This window comes from Schistocerca gregaria, unplaced genomic scaffold (genome assembly GCF_023897955.1).
Source record: "Schistocerca gregaria isolate iqSchGreg1 unplaced genomic scaffold, iqSchGreg1.2 ptg000699l, whole genome shotgun sequence".
Lineage (NCBI taxonomy): Eukaryota > Metazoa > Arthropoda > Insecta > Orthoptera > Acrididae > Schistocerca > Schistocerca gregaria.
The window spans coordinates 125001-132500 of record NW_026062078.1 but is presented as its reverse complement, the minus strand read 5'-3'; the positions used below and the strand labels follow the sequence as shown (position 1 = coordinate 132500).

At 54.8% G+C, this 7500-nt stretch overlaps 3 non-coding genes across 3 annotated transcripts in view; all 3 read left to right on the top strand.

The window, feature by feature from the left end:
* Positions 1 to 3709: 3709 nt before the first annotated feature.
* On the top strand, positions 3710 to 5602 carry LOC126320057 (small subunit ribosomal RNA). Its single transcript, XR_007557826.1, has one exon. It is a non-coding gene; the product is annotated as a small subunit ribosomal RNA (ribosomal RNA).
* Positions 5603 to 5970: 368 nt separating this feature from the next.
* Positions 5971 to 6125, top strand: LOC126320050 (5.8S ribosomal RNA). Its single transcript, XR_007557820.1, has one exon. It is a non-coding gene; the product is annotated as a 5.8S ribosomal RNA (ribosomal RNA).
* Positions 6126 to 6313: 188 nt separating this feature from the next.
* Positions 6314 to 7500, top strand: part of LOC126320063 (large subunit ribosomal RNA) — a 4222-nt gene continuing 3035 nt past the window's right edge. The window contains exon 1 of the ribosomal RNA XR_007557832.1: positions 6314 to 7500. This exon is cut by the window's right edge and continues 3035 nt beyond it. This is a non-coding gene — a ribosomal RNA (large subunit ribosomal RNA).

Genomic DNA, 7500 nt, shown 5'->3' with positions numbered 1-7500 from the left:
AAGTTCGTCATGGGCGCTGGCCGGCAGGCCGCGAGACCTGACGCCCGGCGGCAAAGAGTGCTCCTCTGAGGATATAGATGTTCCGTTCCGCCGCACAATGGTGACGGTGACCGCTGCCTGCGGTGGCAACGCTGGGCACAGTCGATACTCGCCGTGTGGTGGAAGGTAAACATTATGCGGTACATCAGTACTTTCCTAATAGTTCGGTCGTCTCACGGCACTGCTTAGTAAATGATGCAAGGCCACATATAGATGATTTATGCGAATGTCCCTATACGTGCTGTAAGACTGGGCACACAACGTGAATCGCACGTCAGCCAGACACTCGAACATGCACTACTCTCGGCCTGCAACGGAGACACACAATACGTAAACATCTGGAATGCGACAATGTCGAGTGCACCCTCTCTGCCACATTGCACCGTCGACACTATGATAACCAGACCAGTAGGTCCACCTATAAAAGCACAATACCACACTCCTCCGACAACTACCATTGCTCAGATAAACCAACACCACCAACACACATCCTACACAGAGGGGCACCAAATATCACCACCCGCCCTCGTGTTATACCACATGAAAAATTGCAGAAGTGAGAGACACAGACCCGCCAGCCTCTTGCTACAAGCATCGAACCGACGTGACGTATCTGACGGTGACTCAGGCATCCGCGTACTGCCACCACTATCCACCCCCCCCCCTCTCTGCCCCCTTCCCACACAATACCAAATTTAACCAACTTTATCGCTTAACCTAACTGTGGTTTTACCAGATTATCGCTTAACCTAACTGTGGTTTTACCAGATTATCGCTTAACCTAACTGTGGCTGTACCAGATTATCGCTTAACCTAACTGTGGCTGTACCAGATTATCGCTTAACCTAACTGTGGCTGTACCAGATTATCGCTTAACCTAACTGTGGCTGTACCAGATTATCGCTTAACCTAACTGTGGCTGTACCAGATTATCGCTTAACCTAACTGTGGCTGTACCAGATTATCGCTTAACCTAACTGTGGCTGTACCAGATTATCGCTTAACCTAACTGTGGTTGTACCAGATTATCCCTTAACCTAACTCAATTTGTCCCTTAACCTAACTCAATTTGTCCCTTAACCTAACTCAATTTGTCCCTTAACCTAACTCAATTTGTCCCTTAACCTAACTCAATTTGTCCCTTAACCTAACTCAATTTGTCCCTTAACCTAACTCAATTTGTCCCTTAACCTAACTCAATTTGTCCCTTAACCTAACTCAATTTGTCCCTTAACCTAACTCAATTTGTCCCTTAACCTAACTCAATTTGTCCCTTAACCTAACTCAATTTGTCCCTTAACCTAACTCAATTTGTCCCTTAACCTAACTCAATTTGTCCCTTAACCTAACCCACGTTGTCCCTTAACCTAACTCAATTTGTCCCTTAACCTAACTCAATTTGTCCCTTAACCTAACTCAATTTGTCCCTTAACCTAACTCAATTTGTCCCTTAACCTAACTCAATTTGTCCCTTAACCTAACTCAATTTGTCCCTTAACCTAACTCAATTTGTCCCTTAACCTAACTCAATTTGTCCCTTAACCTAACCCACGTTGTCCCTTAACCTAACCCACGTTGTCCCTTAACCTAACCCACGTTGTCCCTTAACCTAACCCACGTTGTCCCTTAACCTAACCCACGTTGTCCCTTAACCTAACCCACGTTGTCCCTTAACCTAACCCACGTTGTCCCTTAACCTAACCCACGTTGTCCCTTAACCTAACCCACGTTGTCCCTTAACCTAACCCACGTTGTCCCTTAACCTAACCCACGTTGTCCCTTAACCTAACCCACGTTGTCCCTTAACCTAACCCACGTTGTCCCTTAACCTAACCCACGTTGTCCCTTAACCTAACCCACGTTGTCCCTTTGCCTAACATAGTTCACTGCTCGGAATCTCTGGTGTCGTTGTTATCCTCATGTAGATGTCTTGCGAGTGTTGCTTACTTTCCACATATTCCCGCTATCCACTGTCAATTGTACTGCAATAGGACTTATCGCCCCCCCCCCCCTCTGCCCCTCTCTTTGTGTCTCCGTCCTCTCAAGCTGGTCGGTCTGGCGTTTGAGTGTTAAATGAGCCTCGCAGCTGTTCAGTTGCGTTCAGATGTCGACGCCCTCAGTGTACGTCGTGGTATGGTCTGTGTCCATTGTCCGCTGATGTCGTACGCGTAACCCACACGCTGTACCGATCATCGGTAGTTACGTACAGAGTGAAGTAGTGTGATACGTGTGACCGTACGCTGGCTGTGCCCAACGGTGTCGAATCTCAATTTCCATATGTTGTGCTCGATGCTACTTGTCTCGTCTCCCAATAACAGCTAGGTTGCACTGTGGTACGCCGTAGAGGCGTGTGGGAGGAACGTACGAACGCATTGTATGTCACCCTGGGTCGCTGGGGGTGGTGGTGCGGTGAGTCAGGTCAGGTCAGCGTGAGCCGTGTGATGTAGTGACGCGTGTATTCCGACTTTGTCGTATTGCCTCACACAAAGTGCTACCCTGGTGGACCGCGTTCCATATCTGGGACATGCCGCAGATGCCGGTTGACAGTGGATCGCGGAAGGGACATCGCATACGTGCGCGGGCCACCTTCCACGTGTTCTCTTCTGCACATGTCGCAGTGTGTATGTGGTCTGATGTAGCGTGTCGTGACACATGACATCCTGGCATGCAAGAATTGTTGAATTCGCAAATGTAGGTGGACATCTACGTTTACTGCCCAAGATACGCAAATGAACTGGAAATCCGTTGTTGAGCGGTTGTTCACGCTGGAGGTGAATCTGTGATGGCGACGATCGGTACAGCTATTAACCGGTTGTTTCAGCGGTACCCGCCACATCCACACACGTGACTAGGCCCATGTGGGTATGAAGCGATACGCGGCGGTGGCTTGGTGGGACTGTTCCCGGCCGGTGAAGGGGGGCCGCCCGGCGTGTTGGCCGCGCGCTGCGTGGGCGCACGCGCAACAGGCGGCTGGTGGGGGGCGCCGAGTGGCAGGAGCGCCAGCCGACGGGCTCGGCAGGCGGCGCAGCTACGCTGCGGCGCACCCTGCACGCGGCGCCTGGCGGCCAAAGTTGGTTCAGCCGAGCCCGGTGCGAAGCGCGGTGGACATCTGCAGTGTGCTGGTCTGATTGAGGACTGTGTGCGTTGAGGATGCGCCGCCGCCTGGCACTCGGCGCCGCGACGCCGTCTGCTGCTCGGTCGCCCCAGCGGTTCTCACAGGTGGTTTGTATCGCAGTTGTGCGGACGTGTTGGCGCGTGCGCTGTGCTGGGAGAGTTCGCTTCTGCACCCAAGTGGGGCTTTGCCCTTGTGTGGCGCTGGCGTTGGAGCTGCCGGTCACCATAGGTGGCGCGTGTTGTCTCCCGCCGGCAATGCCACGACAGCACGCTCCCGGGCCTCTGTCGGCAGCGGCAAGCTCAGTTGGGAGCAAGGGTGTTCGCACTAAAACCGTCTACTCGCCTAACTCCGGGCGATTGCGCCTCTCTCGAAACCGACCAAGTACCTAGGACGGCGCTGCGCGCCGCCGGGACCTGAGAGGGTTTCGAGGTGTATCGTGCAGGGGAGCTCGGCCTCCTCCTGTTTGCAGAATAATTGAGCGGACGCTTGCGTGTTCGCGCGGGCCCCCGGGACACACTCCCGGGCGGCCGGCTGCTCAGCTCTAGTTGACGCAGCTCCCTGGTTGATCCTGCCAGTAGTCATATGCTTGTCTCAAAGATTAAGCCATGCATGTCTCAGTACAAGCCGCATTAAGGTGAAACCGCGAATGGCTCATTAAATCAGTTATGGTTCCTTAGATCGTACCCACGTTACTTGGATAACTGTGGTAATTCTAGAGCTAATACATGCAAACAGAGTCCCGACCAGAGATGGAAGGGACGCTTTTATTAGATCAAAACCAATCGGATTGGCTTGTCTGGTCCGTTTGCCTTGGTGACTCTGAATAACTTTGGGCTGATCGCACGGTCCTCGTACCGGCGACGCATCTTTCAAATGTCTGCCTTATCAACTGTCGATGGTAGGTTCTGCGCCTACCATGGTTGTAACGGGTAACGGGGAATCAGGGTTCGATTCCGGAGAGGGAGCCTGAGAAACGGCTACCACATCCAAGGAAGGCAGCAGGCGCGCAAATTACCCACTCCCGGCACGGGGAGGTAGTGACGAAAAATAACGATACGGGACTCATCCGAGGCCCCGTAATCGGAATGAGTACACTTTAAATCCTTTAACGAGTATCTATTGGAGGGCAAGTCTGGTGCCAGCAGCCGCGGTAATTCCAGCTCCAATAGCGTATATTAAAGTTGTTGCGGTTAAAAAGCTCGTAGTTGGATTTGTGTCCCACGCTGTTGGTTCACCGCCCGTCGGTGTTTAACTGGCATGTATCGTGGGACGTCCTGCCGGTGGGGCGAGCCGAAGGGGTGCTTTCGCGTCCCGAGGCGGACCCCGTTTAAATCCTACCAGGGTGCTCTTTGTTGAGTGTCTCGGTGGGCCGGCACGTTTACTTTGAACAAATTAGAGTGCTTAAAGCAGGCAAGCCCGCCTGAATACTGTGTGCATGGAATAATGGAATAGGACCTCGGTTCTATTTTGTTGGTTTTCGGAACCCGAGGTAATGATTAATAGGGACAGGCGGGGGCATTCGTATTGCGACGTTAGAGGTGAAATTCTTGGATCGTCGCAAGACGAACAGAAGCGAAAGCATTTGCCAAGTATGTTTTCATTAATCAAGAACGAAAGTTAGAGGTTCGAAGGCGATCAGATACCGCCCTAGTTCTAACCATAAACGATGCCAGCCAGCGATCCGCCGCAGTTCCTCCGATGACTCGGCGGGCAGCCTCCGGGAAACCAAAGCTTTTGGGTTCCGGGGGAAGTATGGTTGCAAAGCTGAAACTTAAAGGCATTGACGGAAGGGCACCACCAGGAGTGGAGCCTGCGGCTTAATTTGACTCAACACGGGAAACCTCACCAGGCCCGGACACCGGAAGGATTGACAGATTGATAGCTCTTTCTTGATTCGGTGGGTGGTGGTGCATGGCCGTTCTTAGTTGGTGGAGCGATTTGTCTGGTTAATTCCGATAACGAACGAGACTCTAGCCTGCTAACTAGTCGCGTGACATCCTTCGTGCTGTCAGCGATTACTTTTCTTCTTAGAGGGACAGGCGGCTTCTAGCCGCACGAGATTGAGCAATAACAGGTCTGTGATGCCCTTAGATGTTCTGGGCCGCACGCGCGCTACACTGAAGGAATCAGCGTGTCTTCCTAGGCCGAAAGGTCGGGGTAACCCGCTGAACCTCCTTCGTGCTAGGGATTGGGGCTTGCAATTGTTCCCCATGAACGAGGAATTCCCAGTAAGCGCGAGTCATAAGCTCGCGTTGATTACGTCCCTGCCCTTTGTACACACCGCCCGTCGCTACTACCGATTGAATGATTTAGTGAGGTCTTCGGACTGGTACGCGGCATCGACTCTGTCGTTGCCGATGCTACCGGAAAGATGACCAAACTTGATCATTTAGAGGAAGTAAAAGTCGTAACAAGGTTTCCGTAGGTGAACCTGCGGAAGGATCATTACCGACTAGACTGCATGTCTTTCGATGTGCGTGTCGTGTCGTGTCGCGCAACACGCTACCTGTACGGCAGTGGCCGTGCGCCGCGTGCGGAACCACGCGTGCCTCTCAAAACTAGCGGAAGTGTTGTTGTTGTGTGGTACGAGCGCTGAAGCTCTGGAGCGGCTGGCCTGCGGTACCTGGCGCCTGGCGCCGGTTTTGAATGACGTTCGCCCGAGTGCCTGTCCGCTCCGGTGTGGAGCCGTACGACGCCCATCGGCTGTGAGGCCGTTGGACACAAAAAAAAATAGTGGAACAGGGGCCGTCAGACGCCTCAGTCCCGCAAATGCTACTGTCTTGAAAGAGACAGTGGGAGACTGAAAAGGAAAAGATCACCCAGGACGGTGGATCACTCGGCTCGTGGGTCGATGAAGAACGCAGCAAATTGCGCGTCGACATGTGAACTGCAGGACACATGAACATCGACGTTTCGAACGCACATTGCGGTCCATGGATTCCGTTCCCGGGCCACGTCTGGCTGAGGGTCGGCTACGTATACTGAAGCGCGCGGCGTTTGTCCCGCTTCGGAGACGTGGGAGTGTCGTGGTCGCCTGTGTGGCCGGCCGCGTCTCCTTAAACGTGCGATGCGCGCCCGTCGCCTGGCGGTTCGCATACCGGTACTTTCTCGGTAGCGTGCACAGCCGGCTGGCGGTGTGGCGTGCGACACCTCGTACAACGACCTCAGAGCAGGCGAGACTACCCGCTGAATTTAAGCATATTACTAAGCGGAGGAAAAGAAACTAACAAGGATTCCCCCAGTAGCGGCGAGCGAACAGGGAAGAGTCCAGCACCGAACCCCGCAGGCTGCCGCCTGTCGTGGCATGTGGTGTTTGGGAGGGTCCACTACCCCGACGCCTCGCGCCGAGCCCAAGTCCAACTTGAATGAGGCCACGGCCCGTAGAGGGTGCCAGGCCCGTAGCGGCCGGTGCGAGCGTCGGCGGGACCTCTCCTTCGAGTCGGGTTGCTTGAGAGTGCAGCTCCAAGTGGGTGGTAAACTCCATCTGAGACTAAATATGACCACGAGACCGATAGCGAACAAGTACCGTGAGGGAAAGTTGAAAAGAACTTTGAAGAGAGAGTTCAAAAGTACGTGAAACCGTTCTGGGGTAAACGTGAGAAGTCCGAAAGGTCGAACGGGTGAGATTCACGCCCATCCGGCCACTGGCCCCCGCCCTCGGCAGATGGGGCCGGCCGCCCGCGCGGAGCAATCCGCGGCGGGGTCGTGTCCGGTTGCCTTTCCACTCGCCGCGGGGTGGGGCCGTTCCGGTGTGCGGTGGGCCGCACTTCTCCCCTAGTAGGACGTCGCGACCCGCTGGGTGCCGGCCTACGGCCCGGGTGCGCAGCCTGTCCTTCCGCGGGCCTCGGTTCGCGTCTGTTGGGCAGAGCCCCGGTGTCCTGGCTGGCTGCTCGGCGGTATATCTGGAGGAGTCGATTCGCCCCTTTGGGCGCTCGGGCTCCCGGCAAGCGCGCGCGGTTCTTCCCGGATGACGGACCTACCTGGCCCGGCCCCGGACCCGCGCCGCTGTTGGCTCGGGATGCTCTCGGGCGGAATAATCGCTCCCGTCAGCGGCGCTTCAGCTTTGGACAATTTCACGACCCGTCTTGAAACACGGACCAAGGAGTCTAACATGTGCGCGAGTCATTGGGCTGTACGAAACCTAAAGGCGTAATGAAAGTGAAGGTCTCGCCTTGCGCGGGCCGAGGGAGGATGGGGCTTCCCCGCCCTTCACGGGGCGGCGGCCTCCGCACTCCCGGGGCGTCTCGTCCTCATTGCGAGGTGAGGCGCACCTAGAGCGTACACGTTGGGACCCGAAAGATGGTGAACTATGCCTGGCCAGGACGAAGTCAGGGGAAACCCTGATG